Source organism: Hyperolius riggenbachi, chromosome 8 (genome assembly GCF_040937935.1).
Source record: "Hyperolius riggenbachi isolate aHypRig1 chromosome 8, aHypRig1.pri, whole genome shotgun sequence".
Classification (NCBI taxonomy): Eukaryota; Metazoa; Chordata; class Amphibia; order Anura; family Hyperoliidae; genus Hyperolius; species Hyperolius riggenbachi.
The window spans coordinates 168213849-168239601 of record NC_090653.1 but is presented as its reverse complement, the minus strand read 5'-3'; the positions used below and the strand labels follow the sequence as shown (position 1 = coordinate 168239601).

The following is a 25753-nucleotide window of genomic DNA, read 5'->3' as shown; positions in this document are numbered from 1 at the left end:
ACAGATGAGAGGTTCAATAAACAGGGACCGGAAACGCTAACCCAGGCCAGCAGCAGCAGCAGCACACGTGATGGAACAGGAGGAGGCGCAGGAGGAGAAGGCCACGCTTTTTGAGACACAACATCCCAGGCCTTGCATGAGGACAAATAGCGTGCGGATATAGCAATGCTTTTTGCCGCCATGCAGTCATAAATGTAATAAAGATGAGAGGTTCAATAAACAGGGACCGGCAACGCTAACCCAGCAGCAGCAGCAGCAGCAGCACACGTGATGGAACAGGAGGAGGCCCAGGAGGAGAAGGCCACGCTTTTTGAGACACAACATCCCAGGCCTTGCATGAGGACAAATAGCGTGCGGATATAGAAATGCTTTTTGCCGCCATGCAGTCATAAATGTAATAAAGATGAGAGGTTCAATAAACAGGGACTGGAAACGCTAACCCAGCAGCAGCACACGTGATGGAACAGGAGGAGGCGCAGGAGGAGAAGGCCACGCTTTTTGAGACACAACATCCCAGGCCTTGCATGAGGACAAATAGCGTGCGGATATAGCAATGCTTTTTGCCGCCATGCAGTCATAAATGTAATAAAGATGAGAGGTTCAATAAACAGGGACCGGCAACGCTAACCCAGCAGCAGCAGCAGCACACGTGATGGAACAGGAGGAGGGGCAGGAGGAGAAGGCCACGCTTTTTGAGACGCAACCCAGGCCTTGCATGAGGACAAAAAGTGTGCGGATATAGCAATGCTTTTTGCCACCATGCAGTCATAAATGTAATAAAGATGAGAGGTTCAATAAACAGGGACCGGCAACGCTAACCCAGCAGCAGCAGCAGCAGCAGCACACGTGATGGAACAGGAGGAGGCGCAGGAGGAGAAGGCCACGCTTTTTGAGACACAACATCCCAGGCCTTGCATGAGGACAAATAGCATGCGGATATAGCAATGCTTTTTGCCGCCATGCAGTCATAAATGTAATAAAGATGAGAGGTTCAATAAACAGGGACCGGCAACGCTAACCCATCACAGATGGTAATTGTTCATGTTACTTGGTTGGGGTCCAGGAGTGTTGCATAGTCGTTTCCAATCCAGGATTGATTCATTTTAATTTGAGTCAGACGGTCTGCATTTTCTGTGGAGAGGCGGATACGCCGATCTGTGACGATGCCTCCGGCAGCACTGAAACAGCGTTCCGACATAACGCTGGCTGCCGGGCAAGCCAGCACCTCTATTGCGTACATTGCCAGTTTGTGCCAGGTGTCTAGCTTCGATACCCAATAGTTGAAGGGTGCAGATGGATTGTTCAACACAGCTACGCCATCTGACATGTAGTCCTTGACCATCTTCTCCAGGCGATCGGTGTTGGAGGTGGATCTGCACGCTTGCTGTTCTGTGGGCTGCTGCTGCATGGGTGTCAGAAAATGTTCCCACTCCAAGGACACTGCCGATACCATTCCCTTTTGGGCACTAGCTGCGGCTTGTGTTGTTTGCTGCCCTCCTGGTCGTCCTGGGTTTGCGGAAGTCAGTCTGTCGGCGTACAACTGGCTAGAGGAGGAGGAGGATGTCAATCTCCTCTCTAAAGTCTCCACAAGGGCCTGCTGGTATTCTTCCATTTTGACCTGTCTGACTCTTTCTTCAATCAGTTTTGGAACATTGTGCTTGTACCGTGGATCCAGAAGGGTATAAACGCAGTAATTGGTGTTGTCCAGAATGCGCACAATGCGTGGGTCGCGTTCAATGCAGTCTAGCATGAATTGAGCCATGTGTGCCAGAGTCCTGCCAGAATCCTCATCATCCTCTTGTGAGCGTTGTGATAGTTGTTGTGATGCATCATAGTCGTCACCTTCTTCCTGGTCTGCTTCTGCTGACCATTCGCGCTGAATTTTGGAAGTCCAACGTGCACTGCTCTGGCCCTCGTCAGTGGTGGCAGGAAATTCCTGCTCCAACTCCAGCTGTTCCTCCTCCTCTTCTTCGTCATAGCTGCTGGGGCCAGCGTTTCCTGAGGCGGATGGCCTGATGTTGGTACCATCACGCTGATCGTTTTCTCCTTCAGATTCCCCCAGTTGCATCATGACAGCTGTTTCCTTGATTTTCAACATTGACCTCTTCAGTAAACACAGCAGTGGTATGGTAATGCTGACTGAAGAGTTGTCACTGCTCACAAGCAACGTGGATTGCTCAAAATTTTGGAGGACTTGGCAGAGGTCCAACATGTTGGCCCAATCGGATCCACAGAAGCTTGGCAGCTGTCCGGATGCGCCTCGGTACTGCGCCGTTATGTACTGGACCACTGCACTCTTCTGCTCGCAAAAGCGGGCTAGCATGTGCAGCGTAGAATTCCAGCGCGTAGGGACATCACACAGCAAGCTATGGTGGGGGAGATTGAAGCGCTCCTGCATCTTGGCGAGTGCCCCCGAAGCAGTACTGGAATTTCTACAATGTTTGGCCACTCGTCGCACCTTCAACAGAAGATCGGCCACGCCTGGGTATGTCCTCAGGAACCGCTGAACTACTAGGTTCATCACGTGTGCCAGGCAAGGGATGTGTGTCAGCTTAGCCAACCTTAAAGCGCGAATGAGATTACTCCCATTATCACACACAACCATGCCCAGTTTCAGGTCCAGCGGTGCCAGCCACAAATCCGTCTGTTCCTTTATTCCCCTCCAAATTTCCTCCCCTGTGTGCTGCTTATCCCCAAGGCAGATCAGCTTCAGCAACGCTTGCTGACGCATGCCAACAGCTGTGCTGCACTGCTTCCACGATCCTTCTGCTGCTGGGTTAGCGTTTCCGGATGAGGTACAGCTTTGAGATGCGTTGGAGGAGAAGGAGTCAGAGAGGTAGGTGCTGCTGTTGTTATCCAGTGGGAGGGACGGCGGTGCAGCTGTTTGCGGCGTGGGCAACACCCGCGCCGTAGCAGGTGAGGAATCGCTGCCAGGCTCCACAAGGTTCACCCAGTGCGCGGTAAGGGAGATGTATCGACCCTGGCCGAACGCACTCGTCCAGGTGTCAGTGGTGAGGTGAACCTTGCAGGCAATGGCATTCTTCAAGCTTGGGGTTATTTTGCTGACCACGTGCTCATGCAACTCAGGCACTGCAGAGCGCGCAAAGTGGTAGCGGCTGGGAACCACGTAACGTGGGAGGGCCACTGACATCATGCCCTTGAAGCTGTTTGTCTCCACCACTCGATATGGCAGCATTTCGCAGGCCAGAAGCTTGGCTATGCTGGCTGTTACTGCCACGGCCCGGGGTCATTTGCTGGCAATTTCCTCTTGCGCTCAAACATCTCCGAGACAGACAACTGAACCGTAGGGCTGCACACTGAAGGGCTGTTGGTTGTTGTGTTTGATGAACACTGGGAGACCTCAAGAGCACTACTCCGGAAAGTGACAGTGTCAGCATCGTCTGTTGTTTGTGAATGTTGTGAACCACGCAATGGCTGGGCTACTGCTGCTGCTGAGGCGGGTCTGGTGGTGAGTCTGGTGACCTCAAGGGAGGCAGTGTTGCTGGTACCCTGTCCTGCCGCGTTTGCCCACAGAGTGGGATGTTTGGATAGCATGTGGCGGCTCATGCTGGTGGTGGAGAGGTTGTTAATACTTTTTCCCCCTGCTCAGGCGGGTCTTGCACACCTTGCAAATCGCCATAGTACCATCCTCAGTGCAGTCTTCAAAGAAAGCCCAGACTTTGGAGCACCTGCCTTGCTGGCGATTTCTGTTTGCACCTCTTTTGCCTCTCACTTGAACTTCTACGCTTGTGGTGCCTGAAATTGCGCGCCGCCTACCTTGTGGCACAAGGCGAACTCGTGCAGCAGTGGGTTCTTCAACAGACTCATCTGTGCTGCTGCTACGATGGCGATGTTCTCATTCACAAACAAAATCTGGGTCTATGTCCACATTGTCCATACCCTCCTCTTCCATCTCCTCAAACTCGTCATATGTCAGTGTGGGGGGCCCCCGCCGTGGAGTAGAGCTCCCCAGAACAACCTCTGCGCAGCTCACTCCAACGTCGTCTTCCAGATCTTGTCGGCTGACCTCCTGCAATTGCAACCCCTCCTGCCCAACTTGCTCTGGGATTTGGGTTTCAAAGTCCTCGGACCCGCCTTGTATTTCACTGCGCGGTGCATTTCCCACAGTTAGTGGTTGTGAATCCGGGCACAACATTTCTGGCTGTTCCTCCATTGACCTTTCAAAGGTGGAAGTTTGTTGGGCTGGGAATAGCTCCTGCGAATACCCCATTGTGTCCTGAGGTAATTCATCGGACTGGTTATCTGGCAGTTGTGTGCGTGGTGTCGCTGCCGGTTGTGTCAGCTTTGTGCCCACTGGCTCCTTGTAACTGGCTGAGGACTCGGACCTTGTGCGTGATGTGCTGGTGCTGCTTAAACCACTGCTGGACGCTTGAGAGGTCATCCAAGTAATTATCTGGTCCTGTTCTTTTGGATTTGTGAGGGTTGTTGTCCTGGACAACATGGGCGGTATTGAGTGGGTTTTCTTGGGTGCTCCCCTGTGGCCTGTACGTGAACCGTCAGGGGAAACACCTCTTCCCTTGCCCCTCCCTCTTTCACCGGATTTCTTCCTCATTTCACTTATCCTTAAAGTACACGCTGACTGGCAGCAGTACAGTGGCAGTACAGAAATGCTATACAGTGGTGGGTGAGCGGTGTACCACTATTCCCAGCAGCGACACAGAGCACAATGCTATACAGTGGTGGGTGAGCGGTGTACCACTATTCCCAGCAGCGACACAGAGCACAATGCTATACAGTGGCGGGTGAGCGGTGTACTACTGTTCCCAGCAGACACAGAGTGGCAGTAAACACAATGCTATATAGTGTGGCTGAGCGAGGTACACAGAGTGGCAGTAAACACAATGCTATATAGTGTGGCTGAGAGAGCGGTGTACTACTGTTCCCAGCAGACACAGAGTGGCAGTAAACACAATGTTATATAGTGTGGCTGAGCGAGGTACACAGAGTGGCAGTAAACACAATGCTATATAGTGTGGCTGAGCGAGCGGTGTACTACTGTTCCCAGCAGACACAGAGTGGCAGTAAACACAATGTTATACAGTGTGGCTGAGCGAGGTACACAGAGTGGCAGTAAACACAATGCTATATAGTGTGGCTGAGCGAGCGGTGTACTACTGTTCCCAGCAGACACAGAGTGGCAGTAAACACAATGTTATATAGTGTGGCTGAGCGAGGTACACAGAGTGGCAGTAAACACAATACTATATAGTGTGGCTGAGCGAGCAGTGTACTACTGTTCCCAGCAGACACAGAGTGGCAGTAAACACAATGCTATATAGTGTGGCTGAGCGAGGTACACAGAGTGGCAGTAAACACAATGCTATATAGTGTGGCTGAGCGAGCGGTGTACTACTGTTCCCAGCAGACACAGAGTGGCAGTAAACACAATGCTATATAGTGCTGGGTGAGCGAGGTACACAGAGTGGCAGTAAACACAATGCTATATAGTGTGGCTGAGCGAGCGGTGTACTACTGTTCCCAGCAGACACAGAGTGGCAGTAAACACAATGCTATATAGTGTGGCTGAGCGAGGTACACAGAGTGGCAGTAAACACAATGCTATATAGTGTGGCTGAGCGAGCAGTGTACTACTGTTCCTAGCAGACACAGAGTGGCAGTAAACGCAATGTTATATAGTGTGGCTGAGCGAGGTACACAGAGTGGCAGTAAACACAATGCTATATAGTGTGGCTGAGCGAGCAATGTACTACTGTTCCCAGCAGACACAGAGTGGCAGTAAACACAATGCTATATAGTGTGGCTGAGCGAGGTACACAGAGTGGCAGTAAACACAATGCTATATAGTGTGGCTGAGCAAGCGGTGTACTACTGTTCCCAGCAGACACAGAGTGGCAGTAAACACAATGCTATATAGTGTGGCTGAGCGAGGTACACAGAGTGGCAGTAAACACAATGCTATATAGTGTGGCTGAGCAAGCGGTGTACTACTGTTCCCAGCAGACACAGAGTGGCAGTAAACACAATGTTATATAGTGTGGCTGAGTGAGGTACACAGAGTGGCAGTAAACACAATGCTATATAGTGTGGCTGAGCGAGCAGTGTACTACTGTTCCCAGCAGACACAGAGTGGCAGTAAACACAATGCTATATAGTGTGGCTGAGCGAGGTACACAGAGTGGCAGTAAACACAATGCTATATAGTGTGGCTGAGCGAGCGGTGTACTACTGTTCCCAGCAGACACAGAGTGGCAGTAAACACAATGTTATATAGTGTGGCTGAGCGAGGTACACAGAGTGGCAGTAAACACAATGCTATATAGTGTGGCTGAGCGAGCAGTGTACTACTGTTCCCAGCAGACACAGTGGCAGTAAACACAATGCTATATAGTGTGGCTGAGCGAGGTACACAGAGTGGCAGTAAACACAATGCTATATAGTGTGCCTGAGCGAGCGGTGTACTACTATTCCCAGCAGCGACACAATGACCGGGGGACCCTGGCTAGCGTGGCTGGAGCGCGAACTACCCTGCCTGCCTACCCAAAGCTAAACCCACAGACAAATGGCAGAGATATGACGTGGTTCGGGTATTTATTTACCCGAACCATGTGACAGTTCGGCCAATCAGAGCGCGTTCGGGTCCGAACCACGTGACCCGTTCGGCCAATCACAGCGCTAGCCGAACGTTCAGGGAACGTTCGGCCATGCGCTCTTAGTTCGGCCATGTGGCCGAACGGTTTAGCCGAACACCATCAGGTGTTCGGCCGAACTCGAACATCACCCGAACAGGGTGATGTTCTGCAGAACCCGAACAGTGGCGAACACTGTTCACCCAACACTAGTTGTACGTGGATGGCGGTTTGAGGAGGACAACGACATGGCACAGGAAGAGGACATGCATGCGTTATGGGACAATGGCGAGGACGAGCAAGATCTTGCTGGCAGGGCCCACTTGTTTCCCATGGCTGTGCACATGTTGCGCTGCCTTCGCAGGGACCCCCGGGTGATCCAGATGCGTTCAAGGGAGGACATCTGGATTACCTTGATGCTTGATCCCCGTCTGAAGGGGAAGCTGGGAGACTTAATGACGCCATCCACCACCGAGCAACGCACAAGGGAGTTGAAGGAGGCCCTTGTGCGCAGACTACTGGAAGCATTCCCCCAGCCTTCCATCCCCACTGTAACTGCTCTGCCAAGCCAGCAAGAGGTGCCTGCCATTGCCACTAGCAGCACAACAACAACCACCAGCACCAGCAGCAGCAGCAGCAACTGGCGCCCCGGAGACCTGAAGAGCCTAAGCAAGAGCCTGTATGCAGTGCAGCAGCCCAGAACAGAGGTGCCCGCCACAGCATCCACCACCAACCAGCACAAGCAACGACTGACCACCATGGTGTCTGACTATATGGGGTCATCCAGCGGGCTCAATGACACCGACAGCCCCGTGGACCCCTTGGAGTACTGGGTCAAGAGATTGGACATCTGGAGCGAGCTTTCCCAGTATGCCCTGGAACTCCTATCCTGCCTTCCTTCCAGTGTCCTCTCAGAGAGATGCTTTAGTGCGGCCGGTGGCGTGGTCACAGAGAAGCGCTCTCGGCTCTCCCACGCCTCTGTGGACAAACTCACCTTCCTGAAAATCAACCAGGCTTGGGTGGAAGGTGAGTTCCTGGCCCCTATTGTCGGACACAGGGGGACATGAAGTGGCTGCTGCATATGCTGTTGTTAACTATGCCTGCCTTTATAAAGACAGTTACTACCTGCCTAGTGCCTACCTTGGTTAATTTTTTGGTGTTATGGTACTGCTACCAGTAAGTTGCCATGGTCCTCCTTCTGAGCTGCTGAACTGACTGCCCGCTTTGTCCTCCTGACTCAGTCGCTACTACACTCTGCGTTCACACTGCCCGGGTCACTGGGTGCATTTAATTTTTTGGCCAGCACTATGACGCTGTGCTACTACTACTACCACCAGTATGTTGCCATGGTCCTTCTGTGCTGCTGAACTGACCGCCCGCATTGTCCTCCTCCTCCTGACTCAGTCGCTTCCACCAATGTACTCTGTCTGCGTTTACACTGCCCGAGTCACCGGGTGCATTTAATTTTTTGGCCAGCACTATGACGCTGTGCTGCTACTACTACCACCAGTATGTTGCCATGGTCCTTCTGTGCCGCTGCTGCTGCTGCTGAACTGAACGCCCGCTTTGTCCTCCTCCTCCTCCTGACTCAGTCGCTACCACGGTACCACCAATGCACTCTGTCTGCGTTATCACTGCCCGGGTCACCGGGTGCATTTAATTTTTTGGCCAGCACTATGATGCTGTGCTGCTACTACTTCCACCAGTATGTTGCCATGGTCCTTCTGTGCTGCTCAATTGACCGCCCGCATTGTCCTCCTCCTCCTGACTCACTCGCTTCCACCAATGTACTCTCTCTGCGTTCACACTGCCCGGGTCACCGGGTGCATTTAATTTTTTGGCCAGCACTATGACGCTGTGCTGCTACTACTACCACCAGTATGTTGCCATGGTCCTTCTGTGCTGCTGCTGCTGCTGAACTGAACGCCCGCTTTTTCCTCCTCCTCCTCCTGACTCAGTCGCTACCACGGTACCACCAATGCACTCTGTCTGCGTTACCACTGCCCGGGTCACCGGGTGCATTTCATTTTTTGGCCAGCACTATGACACTGTGCTACTACTACTACCACCAGTATGTTGGCATGGTCCTTCTGTGCTGCTGCTGCTGAACTGACCGCCCGCATTGTCCTCCTCCTCCTGACTCAGTCGCTTCCCGCTGCTGCACTCTGCATTCACACTGCCCGGGTCACTGGGTGCATTTAATTTTTTGGCCAGCACTATGACGCTGTGCTGCTACTACTACCACCAGTATGTTGCCATGGTCCTTCTGTGCTGCTGCTGCTGCTGAACTGAACGCCCGCTTTGTCCTCCTCCTCCTCCTGACTCAGTCGCTACCACGGTACCACCAATGCACTCTGTCTGCGTTATCACTGCCCGGGTCACCGGGTGCATTTAATTTTTTGGCCAGCACTATGACACTGTGCTACTACTACTACCACCAGTATGTTGGCATGGTCCTTCTGTGGTGCTGCTGCTGCTGAACTGACCACCCGCATTGTCCTCCTCCTCCTGACTCAGTCGCTTCCCGCTGCTGCACTCTGCGTTCACACTGCCCGGGTCACTGGGTGCATTTAATTTTTTGGCCAGCACTATGACACTGTGCTACTACTACTACCACCAGTATGTTGCCATGGTCCTTCTGTTCTGTGCTGCTGAATTGACCGCCCGAATGACCTGTACTGGGTGGCCACGCTACTAGACCCTCCGTACAGGCACAAAGTGGCAGACCTGTTAACAACTCAACAGAAGGCGGAAAGGATGCAGCACTTGCAGAACAAGCTGTCAATGATGCTTTACAATGCGTTTAAGGGTGATGTGGCTGCACAACGCAATAAAGGTACCACTGCCAGTAATCCTTCTCCCATGTCCACGCAGGCAAGGACAGGACGCTCCAGCGATCTCAGGGTGATGTCGGACATGCGGACATTCTTTAGTCCAACTCCTCGCCATAGTCCTTCCGGATCCACCCTCCACCAACACCTGGACCGGCAGGTAGCCGACTACCTGGCCTTGAGTGTGGATGTAGACACTGCGAAAAGCGACGATGAACCCTTGGACTACTGGTTGCGCAGGCTTGACCTGTGGCCAGAGCTGTCCCAATTTGCCATACAACTTCTCTCTTGCCCTGCCGCAAGCGTCCTGTCAGAAAGGACCTTCTTTGCAGCTGGAGGCATAGTTACTGAGAAGAGAAGTCGCCTAAGTCACGACAGTGTTCAGTACCTGACCTTTATCAAAATGAATGAGGAATGGATCCCGGAGGGCTACTGCACGACCGAAGACTAAGTCAGTCCCCACACACAGCATCTCTGCCTGCAGGCCGCTTGACTGCCTTCTCCGCCACCACCAACAGGGTCCAGGACTCTAGGCGGATTCCTGAATTTTTAAGGCCGCTGCTAATAGCGGCCGCTACAGTAATTTTTCTGGTGCGTTTATATTCCTGCCTAATTTTTCCGGCTGCACTGCGGGCGGCTGCAACAAAAAAACCAAAAGGCATGTACATGTGCCCATCCCCCTTCGTGATCATTACCTTGCTAAAATACTAAAATAATACTAAAATACTTACTAAAATAATAATATAGTATTGCATAAAATTCGGTTTGTGCTGCTCATCCCTCAGCTTATATTATTTTCCCCTGTGAGTTAGTAGCTAGTAGAAGGTGAGGTGTTTTTAATCTAATTTCTCCCATTTAGCTGACCCCTGGGCTTTTGGCATGGTTCCCACTAGAACGCTGATAAAAACTAGCATTTTTGCCTGGTTAGAGTAGGACTCACCAGATCGGGGACACTTTGGCGCAGTTGGTGAGCTTAAACGCGTTAAAGCGTAACCAAGAGCCCCTGTGACTGTTTTCCTGTTGTGTGCTGCAGCACCCTCTGTATTTTTATATTTCTTATGGAGTCTGGGGACCTCCAGTGCTGCGTGCATGCTTTGCATAGTATTGCATAAAATTCGTTTTGTGCTGCTCATCCTTCGGCTTATATATATATATATATATATATATATATATATATATATATATATATATATATATATATATATATATATATATGTAAGTATGTATGTATGTATGTATTTATGTATGTATTTATGTATGTATGTATGTATGTATGTATGTATGTATGTATGTATGTATGTATGTATGTGTATATATGTATGTATATGTATATATGTATATATATATATATATATATATATATATATATATATATATATATATATATATATAAATATATATATATATATATATATATATATATATATATATATATATATATATATATATATATATATATATATATATATACCTAAGTGAGCCAACAAACCTGCCTTGGATTAGTTATGAGAAGCTGTCACTCTGTGAACATGTAGGTAGCTACTATCACAAGGTGCTACTGTTGTTCTGGGTCCCCATGAGCTATTTAGGTACACTGTAACAAACAACGTGAAGCTACTGTGCTTTTTAACCACTTCACCACTGAGGGGTTTTACCCCTTGAACACCAGAGCAATTTTCACCTTTCAGTGCTCCATCCATTCATTTGTCTATAACTTTATTATTACTTATCGCAATGAAATGAACTATATCTTGTTTTTTTTTCGCCACCAATTAGGCTTTCTTTAGGTGGGACATTATGCCAAGAATTATTTTATTCTTAATGTGTTTTAATGGGAAAATAGGAAAAAATGTGGGAAAAAATATTATTTTTCAGTTTTTGGCCATTATAGTTTTTAAATAATGCATGCTACTGTAATTAAAACCCATGAAATGTATTTGCCCATTTGTCCCGGTTATAAAACCATTTAAATTATGTCCCTATCACAATGTTTGGCGCCAATATTTTATTTGGAAATAAAGATGCATTTTTGTCAGTTTTGCGTCCATCCCTAATTACAAGCCCGTAGTTTATAAAGTAACAGTGTTATACCCTCTTGACATAAATATTTAAAAAGTTCAGTCCCTAAGGTAACTATTTTGTTTATTTTTTTATTGTATTTTTTTTTTTTTACATAACAAAAAAAAATAATTGGGGAGTGTGGGAGGTAATGAGTTAATTTATTGTGTAATACAATGTATTTGTATGTGTAAAATACTTTAGGGTGTAGTTTACTATTTTGTAAACTACATTACATGTACTGTTTACATGCGACCTGTAAGCGTCCGGAAGGATGCTTACAGGAAGCAGTAGGAGGCTGGGAGAATCACAATAATCGCGCTGTTTCTAATAGAAGCAGCGGATCATTGCGGGGGCTTAGATCAACGAACGGGAATGGATTTTCCTGTTCATTGATCTCCGGGAGAGCGGGCGGCGGCGGGTGCACGCGCATGAGTGGCGGGAGCGCGGACAGCGGCGGCAGCGCGGAAGGTACGGATTTCTCCATCCCTGGGGGTTAAAGGATGGAAAAAGAGATGGAGAAATTCGTACCGCCGGGGGTAAAGTGGTTAAAGAGGAACCATTACGAAAATTTTAAAATTTAAAACACATACAAATAAGATGTACATTTCTCCCAGAATAAAATGAGCCATAAATTACTTTTCTCCCATGTTGCTGTCACTTACAGTAGGTAGTAGAAATCTGACATTATTGACAGATTTTGGGCTAGTCCATCTCTCTATAGGGGATTCTCAACCTGGCCTTTATTTTTTTTAAAGACATTCCCTGAAAATGATTAATACAAAGATGCTGGCCAGCCTCCCTGCTCGCTGCACACTATTTTGGCAGCTGGACGCTAAGTGCTTTTAAAAATAAAGAAAACCCTGAGAACCCCCCTATGAGAAGATGGGCTAGTCCAAAATCTGTTGGTAATGTCAGATTTCTACTACTTACTGTAAGTGACGGCAACATAGGAGAAAAGTAATGTATGGCTCATTTTACTCTAGGAGAAATGTACTTCTTATTTGTATGCATTTTAAATTGTAAGATTTTCGCAACCGTTCCTCTTTAAAGGACCACTATCATGGAAAAAAAGGAGGCAGTTAAAATCTGACAGAACCTACAGGTTTTGGGCCAGTCCATCTCTTCATGGGGGAGTCTCAGGGTTTTCTTTGTTTTTTTTTTTTTTTAAACACGTCAAGTTTATTTAGAGTTTGACAACAGATGGAAAATATACAATACAGGTAGAATCCCATAAAGAGTGCATATAGATAACATACATCATTGAGCCAAAGGCCTTCATCACATCAGGATACAAAAGAACAGACACTCATCATAGGACAAGCGAGTAGCTTGGAAGGTAACATTAATAACAACAAACTTGGCATGTTAGTGGTAGGATAGCCATTTTAAAATAATCAATAATTTACAACGGAGAACATTAAACTTTTCAGTGCAATATAGCGCTATTTACCAAGGGACAAGCGAAGAAGAGCCTGTCCAGTAGGAGAGATAGCGGAAAACATTTTGCTTGGCGGTATCCGGTATCAGGGGATAAATGTAAGTGGTTTATATATTTAGGAGGTATGTGGGCATGCTAAATTTTAGTATATCTGGAGTTAGTCCATTCAAACCATATATTTTCAAATTTGGCAGAGGCATTTCTATGCTGATATACGGCTCTACGGTATGGTAACACCGTGTTGACTGCTTTAATCCAGTCTGTGCAGGTGGGGACCATGGGTGTTATCCAGTTTTTAGTAAGCTGTTTGCGAGCTAGATGCAGAGTTTCCAGTGCAAATTGCTTATGATACTTGCTAGGTAGAGTAACTGAGAAAATGTTTAGAAGACAAGTTTTAGCATCACAAACGAGTGGGCATCCCATGTGGTCATTCAGAAATTTGATTATCTGCTTCCAAAAAGTATTTACTCGTGGGCATGACCATATCATATGCAGAAAAGTGCCTTTGCCATTTCGACATTTAGGGCAGAGATCATCAGCGCCTTGTTTAACTTTTGATAATCTTACAGGGGTAAGGAAGGCTCTATGGAGTACATACAGGTATAGTAGACGATCGGGCAGGTGTGGGGAGATCTTGACTACACTGGAGAGGGCATCATCCCAATTATCTTCGGAAACATTGCCTATTTCCCTATCCCAGAAAATTTCTGCTTTGGACAGTTCTTCACGAATAGAGGCTTCTGATAGTGAAGATTGTGTTTTGACCTTTTTAATTTCTTTTATGAAGCATTGTTTGAGATGTAATTTAACTACACTCCATGTTGAGGTGAAGCGAGCAGTGTCACCTTGTATTGTGAGAAATTGTTGAAGCTCAGTTTCTAGCTGCATGGTCCCCTCCACCTTTCCCAACCAAAAGGTATTTAATTTCCAGAGATTGGCTCTAGGTGGGAAGGTCCAGTTGAAGGACACCACGCAGGGAGAGTGATCTGATAGAATGGGTGGGGTATAGGTAACCATTTGGGTATTCGGAAGAAGGGTATTGCTTACCAGTATATAGTCCAGTCTTGAGCGCGAATGGTACGTAGCAGACAAACAGGAAAATGCTGAGGTGTTAGGAAATTTGTTATGGCAGGTGTCTGCGACAGAGACTAGTTGCAGCATTTTAAGCAGTTTAGTGGGAGCCGAGGATACAGCGGGGACAGGTATTTTATCTAAGTGTGGATACAAGACATAGTTAAAATCGCCCATCCAGATAGACTGGATATGTGGGTGTAAAGCTATAAATGCTAGAGCCCTTTTAATTACATCGTATGAGAAAGGAGGGGGGATATAGATAGCTAATATAAGCAGGGGCACGCCATAGAATGAGCAATGCAAAAATATATATCTGCCCTCCTTGTCCACATCAATGGTGATCAGCTGAAAGTGCACCCTTTTTGTGATCAGAAGGGAAACTCCTCTAGACTGTAAAGTAAAAACTGAGCTATAGTGCCAGCCAATCCATGACCTGCGCAGCATATGGGGCATGTTTTCATCAAAGTGGGTTTCCTGTAGAGCTATAACATCAACATCTTGCTTTCTAAGGGTATTAAGTATAACTGAGCGTTTGACCTTTTCACGCATGCCTCTCACATTCCATGTGAGAAAAGAGACCTTAGACATTGCCATCTTACGTGTTATAATAGATGAGAGATAACGGATCCGCCAAGCCAATAGTGCACTGTAACAACTCAAACAATAACATAGGACTTTGAGGTCCCCGCTCTTGACATAACTCTTTTAGCCAGAGCGCATAACCAGATAATACGCTGGGTGGCTGCGCATCACACATGTAAAACATCGCAGACAACAGGCCTACGATACATCGTTCAAAAAGTATAATGAGCGATGCGCAGTCGGCCAGTGGGGGGGAACACCCGTTAGGGTGCATAATACCGACACTTACGGTACCCATCCAAAGAGCTCCCCCCGGGCTTACGGCGACGGGGCAGGGAGGGGGGAGGCCAACCCCCCCGCCGAAACTTCGCGCGGGGGGGGGGTTTCTCCTCCCCCGGCCCGGCCCCGGCACCCCGCCCGAGAGAATAACTCATACAAATGAAAAGACCCCTTGGGAAAGGGTAGGTCCCCCAGAACATGTCCAGGTACAGCAAGAATAAGAGGTATAATTCGACCTATTTATACGCTATAGGGGGCAACACACACTTGAGTTGTACTTTTAGCTTGTTGGTGCTTTGAAAATGAAAGCTGTGCAGGGAAGTAGGTGTCCAGAGACAAATCTACTCAGTGTAATAGCCCAGTCCTATCACATAATAGGAGGCACTTAGGAGAGTTGCATCTCGCCTGCAGTTCATTGCAATATGTCTTTAGTGGCAGAGGGTAAGACTGGAAAGTAGAGTTAATTCGGGTAGGTTGCGTTAAAGAAGACATTCGACTATGCAGCTATGTCAATCATAATGCAACTGCAGGCGGAAAGTCAAGTAGATAATACAGACTTATTCAACGGCGACCAGGGGGGAAAGGGCCAGAGAGAGCAAGGTGATTTATACATTACTGATCCGGCGAGGCTGCTACTGCAGGGCGGGAGTCCAACCATGTTAGAACCTCTGAGGCTGCATCAAAGAAGTGCGTCTTGCCGTTGTCTATCACGCAGAGACGGGCAGGGAACAACATGGAGTACTGTAAGTCGAGCTTGCGTAGCTTGCGTTTGGCATCCTGGAAGCTGGCCCGTTGTTTCTGGGTTTCAACCCCGAAGTCCGGGAAGATAGATATTTCCACGTTGTCTAGGCTAATGTTCCCTTTCTCTCGGGCAAGTCGGAGGACCGTGTCTCGATCCTTAAAATGCAGTAGCCTTCCGATAAAGGTCCGCGGCAAGCCTCCTGGGATTGGTTTCGGGCTGTTATACGGTGAGCGCGCTCAACAGAGAACGTGGATGTGAAGGCCTCAGCGCCATATTGAGAAAGTAGCAAGTCTTCCAGAAAGCGCGCAGGATCAGTGCCTTCAGCCTTTTCTGGTAGGCCTACCAGTCGGATATTGTTTCGTCGCAGCCGGTTCTCCATATCGTCTTGGCGTGCTATCACTGCTGTGATTTGTGATTGCATAGCTTGAGATTGCTGCGGGAGTGGACGGCAGTCATCCTCTAGCTGCGAGACCCGGCGCTCCACCTCTCCCACCCGTTCTCTTAGATTGCCAAAATCAGCCCGTAGCAGCTGTAGATCCACCTTCACCTCATCCACCTTAGCAGATAGCGTATCCGTTAGAGAGGTGTGCATAGCAGTAATAGCCTCCAGTATGCGCGCCGTGTCCGGGTTGGTGTCCTCTTCATCAGGCCGGGCGCCATCTTGTGTAGCACGCCTGAACTTGTCCAGAGGGCCCACAATCTTCTCCTTGTCCTTCTCCTTTTTGTCAGCGTTTTTCGGAGGCAGCTTAACGGCTAACCGTGCAGGAGAGGCAGGGGAGAGAGCTGATACGAATAGTTACGGTCTTAGATCCCTCGGAGCGGAGGATTAAGAAGGATTAAAGCAGCCCGGCGGGAGAGCTCAGGAAAGCACGTCTACTCACATACTCGTGCAGGCCACGCCCCGGGTTTTCTTTGTTTTCAACAGCATTTCCTGAACAGCAGTTGCACAGTCTAACTATCAAAATAGTGTGCAAGTGAGTAGGGAGGCTGGCTGGTATCTTACTATTGTAGCAGTTTGACTGCTGTTCAGGAAATGCTGTTTAAAACAAAGAACCCTGAGGACCCGTTTACATTTAATCAGTTAGTACGCATTTTTTTTTCTTCTCCATAGCAGTGCATTGTGAAAAAGATTTCAGTTAAAATGCGCTAAAGTGTGAAAGGTGCCATAGGAAAACATGGGACTTACTTTGAAAATCAGTTGACCTTTCAGTTATAACTGAGAGCAACTGATTAAGTGTAAACGGGGCCTGAGAATCCCCCGCGAGGAGATGGACTGGCCCAAAACCTGTCGGTTTTGTCAGATTTTAACTGGCTACTTTTTTCATGATACTGGTCCTTTAACAATAACCCAGGTAGGAGTTGCAAAAAGTGCCACCTAACAGCCAACCATTTGTAGGAAATCTAGGTTGGTTGTTTCATCTAGGTTCTGATCTACCTTATATCAGACCTGTAAACATTACATTTAATGTCCATCCTGTTTTCTATGCTTTTGAACCCTTGCTGTAAGATGAGAAATTCTTACAGTATCTCAAAGAGAAGGTGAAATGAATTATCACAATGTGCTTGTGGAAACTTGAGGAAGTTTTTAGTAGTCCATATCTATCATTTGCACCTCAGAAGTTGTGTCTGCTTTTTGCTCCCATCCTACTGCCACTGAAAGCATCCAGTGCAGAAGCGGTGCCAAATCTGTTAGTAGGACCCAGCGCAGTTTCCTGGGCATATTTTTTTTTTTACTATTTTTTTCTGTTGCTAATACCATAGCCAGGTCCACCCCAAAGCCAAAAAGAAAAAAAAAAGAAAAAGATATTCTGTAGTGTTGGAGGCCCTACAGCAAAGGAAAGCGAGAGTGGTGGAAGTAAATGGAAGTAAACAACTTCAACTGTGAAAATACTTACTGCATATACTTTAAATACATGAGCCAGGCAATTGGCAAAAACATTCATCATGGCACCAAATGCGTTTCACAGATCCAGCTCGCTTCTTCAGGTATCAGAGCCTCTAGACAAGGGATGTCCCGCTCCAGTTGGACTAAATCAGGAAAAGTGTAGTTCATCAAGTAAAACACATTTCTCAATTTCTCTGTCCATCCCAAACTCTGGCATGGATATGGCTCTTGAGGACTGGCATTGGACATACCTGTCTGTTCTAGATGCAGAAAAAGACAGGCACTCAACTGTGTTTTTTCAACAGATACCTAAAGAAGCAGGCTGGTCCCATGAAATGTTTTATTTATTAGTACCAATTATACAGTAGAGCAGTTCAGTACCCGATCTATTGGATAAATGCAGAGTGCATCCAAGAGGTAGATCCTTGTCTGAGAACCGGAATAACTTTTATAAAAGCCTTTACAGTGGTCGCTAATGTTTTAACTTGAATGATGTGAATATAACTCCTATACTTATAGAGACACTGAAGCAGAAAAAAAATGATATAATTAATTGGTTGTGTAGTACGGATAATTACTAGAAGATTAATCGCAAAGAAAATAGCCTCATATTTTTATTTTCAGTTATATAGTGTTTTTTATAACATTTCACCATTCTCTAATATTTGCAGTTTACACAATACTCAGCACTCTAAGGCCTTCATTCACTAAAGGGTGCTAAATGTTAGCACGCCAGTGAAAAGGCACTTAGGACGCGAAAACAGCTGCTTCACGCACTAATATGTGTGCAAGCGCTTGCGCGCGCAAAGATTAGCGCTGCGTGGTGCGCACGGAATGTGCGATGTTTTTCGCACACCTCGCAGCGCTAACCATTGCGCGCACAAACGCTTGCGCACATATTAGCGCTTGAAGCAGCCGTTTTTGCGTTCTAAGTGCCTTTTCACTGGCATGCTAACATTTAGCACCCTTTAGTGAATTAAGGCATAGCCTGAAAAGCTATTTTACACGCAGACGGTGCGATGTTTCGCTCGCATCGGTGCTACGTTTACACAGTATATTGTCTTGTCAGTTAGCTGTCCTTCAGAGGGGCTCACAATCTAATTCCTACCATAGTCATATGTCTATGTATGTTTTGTGTAATGTACAGTATGGCCTCAATTCACTAAAGGGTGCTAAGTGTTAGCACGCCAGTTAAAAGGCACTTAGGACGCGAAAACAGACGCTCCACACACTAATATGCGCGCAAGCCTTTTGTGAATCAAGCCCTAAATGCTTTTTTACAGAGCAGGGCAGTGAATTATTGACCTGTCCTCGGTAGAGAAAAAGAAAATGCATTGACAGACAGTTGAGATAACAAGCTTCGGAAGACAGAACTCTCTGTGGCTTTGAAAGTCGTGGAGCTCAATGGCTTTTTTGCATAGATAACAACTGGAGTTTCTTAATTCTTCCTGTTATGGAAACAATATTAGACGTATGTCTCTGCTCCTAATGTTTTATTTCTTAGCTGTGCTACACATACAAATCCTTATATCATAATTTTTTTTCGCTTCAGTGTCTCTTTAAATAACCCCCCAACTGGCTAATATGTACTGCACTTAGACACACTCTTTTTTTCCAGTATACAAGATAGCGCTCAGCTGTATCCTGATTCCACCACCATACACCCCGTGTGGGATTGAACTCACCCAGCAAGTTTGACCACTATCGCAACTGGTCAATGAGCGCCCAGCAATGTGCGACTCCAGCACTTTAGGGTTGACAACTCCTCCTAAAACACGGTATCCTGAATGATGTATGTTGGTTGATGCGTACCTCATATGAAGAAAAAAGCTTCCATAGCGTAATTCAGTTAAAAAAATGTTACATTTTATTATAAAATTACACTCACAGTCTCGTTGCGGATAATTAGGCACAGAGTTTGAAACGGGCTCTCCCCCGTTGCCTCCCGGGTAGGCTAGAATGTGTAGTCCCGCTCTCGCCGCTGCTACCACATCACCGTGATTTCCTGGACGTCCGGCAAGCTCCACCCTACGCGTTTCGTCACTGCGAGTGACTCATCAGGGGCGTGGTTAGCTTGCCGATGTCAGTTCTCATATGTGCTCGTCGCTCACCCCCTTCCGCTTTGACTCAATATGAGCCATGCGGACATCACTTCCGTGCGCTCCACCGCACGGAAGTGCAGCGCAACAACCCCAACTTTATTAAGAAAAACATTTCTTTGCATCAACATCTAATATTAGACAGAACCAGCAGTTATGCCAATTTAAAACTGAACAATAAAAAATAAAAAAATTAAAAAAGCGATTTTTCTAAAATTCAAAATTGGCTGTGGGATGAATGTATTGGAATGGGATATAGATAGTTATATGCAGAGGGGGTCATTACGCCACACATCCCTGCCAGTCCCAGGAGGCATCAAGATATTCCCTGTACACGCCATTTAGTGGTTCTTATTCATATTACAGTTGACTGCCAACATTATTTCCACATAGTACATCAGTATCAATACTATACATTGTTAATCAACTATTGGCAATGTAGCAATTTAGGTCTATGTCTATATTCAACCCCCTAGGTTTCAGGGTGCTCATTTTATACATCCAACGGGTCTCCATTTGAGAGATCATCCTAATTCTGTTACACCCCCTCCATGAGTACCTGGCCTTCTCCACACCACAGAATTTTAGACAGCTGGGATCTTGGTTGTGGCACTTTCTAAAGTGATCTGATACACTGTGACCCACAAAGCCCCTTCTAATATTGCCTATGTGCTCCCCTATTCGCTCTTTCAGGGCCCTTTTTGTTCTCCCTATGTATTGTAAATTACAATTACACCAGATCAAGTATACAACTCCTTTTGAGTTGCATGTGATGTTTTGTTTTATTTTAATTGTGACACCATTGTATGTGGACGTGACCTCCTGACATCGAACAGGGCAAATCTCTCTACACCCTATACAGTCTCTGCATTGGAAGAAACCATTTTGTTGCCAAAAAGGAGTTAGCTCCATCGGCGGGTTCACACAGCTAGGTGCAAGTATATTTTTCAAATTCCTAGCCTTTCTGTATATAAATTTTGGGTGAGCTGGTAGTACTTCCCCCAAGGTCGCATCTGCTTTGAGTATTGGCCAGTGCTTTGTTATAATTCTTTCCACCTGTCTAAACTGAGTGGAGAAGTTAGTTATAAATGGAATCTTGTTCATTTCTCTATCATTACGTCTAGGTGCATCATCCAATAGAGTTTCTCTGTTAATCCTACCCACTTCCATGATCTGTCTTTGAGTATCTGTTTCATCATACCCCTTGTCTACAAATCTATTGAGTAATGTCTGTGACTGGGAGATATAGTCATCCATCTGCATGCAGTTTCTCCTCAGACGTATAACCTGACCCTTTGGTACCGCCTTAATCCAGTTTGGGTGATGACAGCTTTTGGTAGACAGGTACCCATTCCTGTCTGTGGGTTTAAAGTAAGTAGAGGTAGTGAGGGTGGCTCCGCGTAAGTGCAAATTCTAATAATTTCTTGATGAACTGAATTTGTTTGGGTTTCATAGTAGGTTCCTTTTCCAAGAAGAACTTTACTGCCTCCATCCCAGCTCCATGGGGAATATTAGTGTACAGCGACGAGACGTCCGCTGTCACCAATATATCACCCTGTTTTGCATCCACCTCTTTCAGGATCTGCAGCATGTGTTTAGTGTCCTTGACCACCTGAGGGAGGCCCACCACCAACGGCTGTAAAAAATGATCCAAGTACTGGCCCACCCTATGGGAGGGGGGTTGTTGCGGTGCACTTCCGTGCGGTGGAGCGCATAGAAGTGATGTCCGCATGGCTCATATTGAGCCAAAGCGGAAGGGGGTGAGTGACGAGCACATATAAGAACTGACATCGGCAAGCTAACCACGCCCCTGATGAGTCACTCGCAGTGACGAAACGCGTAGGGTGGAGCTTGCCGGACGTCCAGGAAATCACGGTGATGTGGTAGCAGCCGCGAGAGCGGGACTACACCTTCTAGCCTACCCGGGAGGCAACGGGGGAGAGCCCGTTTCAAACTCTGTGCCTAATTATCCGCAACGAGACTGTGAGTGTAATTTTATAATAAAATGTAACATTTTTAACTGAATTACGCTATGGAAGCTTTTTTCTTCATATGAGGTACGCATCAACCAACATACATCATTCAGGATACCGTGTTTTAAGAGGAGTTGTCAACCCTAAAGTGCTGGAGTTGCACATTGCTGGGCGCTCATTGACCAGTCTGATAGTGGTCAAACTTGCTGGGTGAGTTCAATCCCACACGGGGTGTATGGTGATGGAATCAGGATACAGCTGAGCGCTATCTTGTATACTGGAAAATTTTGTTAACAGTCTGCCGCGGCTGACATGGAAGCGCACCTATGATAAAGGACATTGTTCTAAAAACATACTTAGAGGAATGAACAGTGAAAATTGTCTTTAATAACTGTTTTTATTTATTTTATGTTTACATTTTGATTAGTATTACCACAATAGCGCTTTCAAAATATTGTTGACTTAGACACACTCACCTCCCACCCTTTTGTACCCTGGAATTTGCTGTATATTTTGATAAACTTGCTACTTTTGTCACTTAAAATACTATGCCTACTAATTTTACGAAAAGGGTAGGAGGCGCCCGGTGTACGTAGTAGTATGTCTTTCTCCGTAGGGTAGATACAGCACTTAATGAAAATGGTGTGGTCCTACCTTCTAGAGGTCCCCTCTCGGGATTTTTAGCATTACTTGCTATAAGGCATATCCACTGACCTGAGGAAGCGGTTCTAACCGTGAAACGCGTTGTCTTGATGCCAAATAAATAGAATCCTAAAAACCAACGAAATTCCATTTGTATACTTCCCGAGAGGGGACCTCTAGAAGGTAGGACCACACCATTTTCATTAAGTGCTGTATCTACCCTACGGAGAAAGACATACTACTACGTACACCGGGCGCCTCCTACCCTTTTCGTAAAGTTACCAGAAACCCCTAGCCTTAGGGGGAGATCCACATCGGGAACCTCCCGATTGATCATCTTTTCGGAGCAGCGACCAGGAACAAAGGCCGAGTGGGGACGGTACTTCCCCACAGGCGTACACGAGTGGTTGCCTCACCTAGCAACCCACTCTTGTGAGTATAAAATCTACTGTTTTTAAAAAAATTTTCCCCTACCACCTAACGTATTACACAAGATCGGGCTCCCGGACCCCCTGTGCTTTCTCACCCACTACCTCTACATGCCTACTAATTGTATTTTATGTACAAGTGTTGATATTTTCTTTGTGAATACCACTGTCTGTATTATTATATGTCCTATGTTTGTTTATCACTCTGTACAGCACCACAGAATATTTTGGCACTTTATAAATCAATAATAATAATAATATTATCAATATTGTCCCAAAGTACAGGGTGACATTCTTGGTTCATCCATGTTAACAGGTGGCCTAAATCAGTACTACAAGTTGTGACCACCTTCCAACATCTTTTCCAAGGAGAGTTGGCTGACAATTACACCATACTGCCTGTACAAGATCCACAGCACAGGAATGTCACCTGCTGGATTTACAAGAAGGTAACTTTAAAACATTGCTGAGAGTGGGTAAGCTCTAACATGGTTGCTGTATCCTGTTCTTTGCAGAAAAGTGTATAGTTAAACTTTCAACTTTATGAGTTATTCATTTTACCCCCTTCACTCTCCAGCTGTTTCTTCATCTTTTTGACATTTCATATACATATGCCTTACTCGAATGTTGCACTTTCTTTCTGAACGCCTCCTGCCTCTTTCCTGCTCTGTATGTCTTCTACATACTGTGACCAGTCTGACCCTGTCATACTGAATCATTGTCATCCCCATGTACACCCTTCTGATCCAGGCGCCAGCCCTGGGAGCCATCTCACCTAATCCCAGCACCGAATAGAGAATTCAGCAACACCCGCAGGTCCCCAGGTCACTGGCAGGCTGAAGCGCTGTGCTCATCCCCCGGGATAAATGAGACAACAGGACAAAGAAGGGATGTGCAAGCAAGGGACAAGCTGGAAATATTTAAACCAGGACAGCATGTGTTAGAGCTAACAAATGTATTCATGTGAACAGAGAAAATGGACGAAAAGCTTTTGAATAAAGTAATTTGTAATGTACATCGATATGCTGCACAAAATGATGGAACAACTTCTGTAATTAAAAAGATGAGGCCTAAAATGCAAGATCTAAATGTAGCCAATAGGCAACCAAACATATGCCCACAGTTAGTGAGGATTTAAACATACATAATAGCTGTCAAACTGTACATAATAATCTTACACAGGTTTTCTACACGGCTATGTTTCCATTGTAGACTGAATTTTTTGCATCCCCAAAAATCGTACACGATTATTCTGATTGGCGAAAAATCGCATGCACATTTTTGGATGCAAAATTTTGCATTAGTTAACATTTACATAATCTGCCTAGTTAAAAATGCACATGGCAAATGGGGGGCACCAAGCTCTGCAACCACCCAGGACCTCTAAGTCCCCATGCAACACCAAGATGGAGAGTACAGGTGAGCCCCGGTGCTGCCACCACCAGTGGATTCACCCTATCTGCCTCTATATTTACTAAATGCAAAACACACAAGAAATGCTCACTCCCAGGCAGCAATCCGCCATTTTATATGGTCCACAAACAGCTCGTCAGCCAATCAAGTGCAATAATATACACCCGTCTGCAGTACCAAATCTAGCAGGAATTGCATAATTTTAGCAACATTCAAGTGAGAGGCTTCGGTTGGTCATAATCATAGAGTATGTCACCAGCAGGGGGCTTATTATAATCTGCCTAGTAACAGCTTAGTCATGACGGCTAACAACTTCCTGCAACCATGTTGGGTAGAAAGTGAATTATAAGCTGATTCATGCAAATAACGCAAATATTTGCATTGCAATGCATGTCATTGAAAAGAATTATACGCCAATCGCGGATGATACATGCAAAAATATTTGGAAAAATGAAGCAGGACCTCAGATGTTTGTTTCTGCATACGATCACTTTAAATGGAAACTGCTCCATTCACTACCTTTTGTTGTTAAACTAATTCAAATTTTCTATGCAAAAAATCTACTGAAAAACGCACGGGTGGAAACGTAGCCTAACTAGTACTGACAGACCTGGAGAAAGAAGAAAGTTCCACACAATGTTTGTAGCAAAGTATAAATCTGCCTTTATTGAATCAGGTTTAAAATCACACTGCCAGGTTACTGACATGGTTGGGCCTCACAATGGTCCTTAATCATAGTCCTCCTGACAGGCCATGTTTCCAGGTAACATGCCAGGTGTTTTAATGATAGCATTTTCAAAAGAACCACAATGGTTTGTTTTCTTAGCCTGTGACACCGTGGGAGAGCCCAGCAAAGTACTCATTTAGTGGTTTGGTATTTGGATTTGAATATTATGTTTTATAATATAAAAACTTAAAAAAAACACTGAATATGCTTATGTTTATTAAAAAACAGAGGAATTCAAGAAAGGGCATATTCACAGTGGGACGTTGCGGTTTAATGCAATGTTAAAGTCGCAATGTGTCTGCGTTAAGAGGTAACGCACTGTAAGCAGTGAGTTACCACAACAAAACATTTTCAACGCGACGATAATGTCGCGCTGTGAACGGCGCATAGGATTATCATTGCAGTGCGGTAAGCTGCGTTATAAAGTTTTTAATGCAGCTGCACAACGTGGTACTGTGGTCTGTGAATGTGACCAAACAGAACCAGAATCAGAATCAATTTTATTTCACCAAGTAAGTTTGCACCTACAAGGAATTTGTCTTGGCAGTTGCTTAACAAACGCAAACAAAAACAATACAAGGACAGACAGTGTGCATATTACAAGTCAAGGACATTTATGCAAGTATAGTGGCAGTAAGCAACGTGAGACTTGTTCATTTACAGTTCTGTGCTGATTACTATCAAGTCCTTGCAGCTCTAATGTGGTTCAGCATTAAGTATGGCTACTGCTTGAGGAAAAAAGCTGTTCCGGTGTCTAGAGGTTTTGGTAGCGATTGACCGGAATCTTACTCCTGAAGGCATGCGCTGGAAGATGGAGTGAACTGGGTGAGAGAGGTCAGAGGCAATTTTGGTTGCTCTCTTTCTGCACCTGCTAGAGTAAAGATCCTGCAGGGAAGGTAAGCTACAGCCAATTATCCTTTCCGCTGTTCGGATGATGCAGGAAAAGATGGGCACAGATCTGGCAGAGGTGC

At 46.2% G+C, this 25753-nt stretch overlaps 1 long non-coding RNA gene across 1 annotated transcript in view; it reads left to right on the top strand.

The window, feature by feature from the left end:
• The window catches only part of LOC137528375 (uncharacterized), a 58921-nt gene extending 35303 nt beyond the window's left edge, over nt 1-23618 (top strand). Inside the window, exons 3-4 of the long non-coding RNA XR_011023379.1 lie at nt 22959-23091; nt 23393-23618. This is a non-coding gene — a long non-coding RNA (uncharacterized lncRNA). The remainder of the gene's footprint in view (nt 1-22958; nt 23092-23392) is intronic.
• Nucleotides 23619-25753: the final 2135 nt, after the last annotated feature.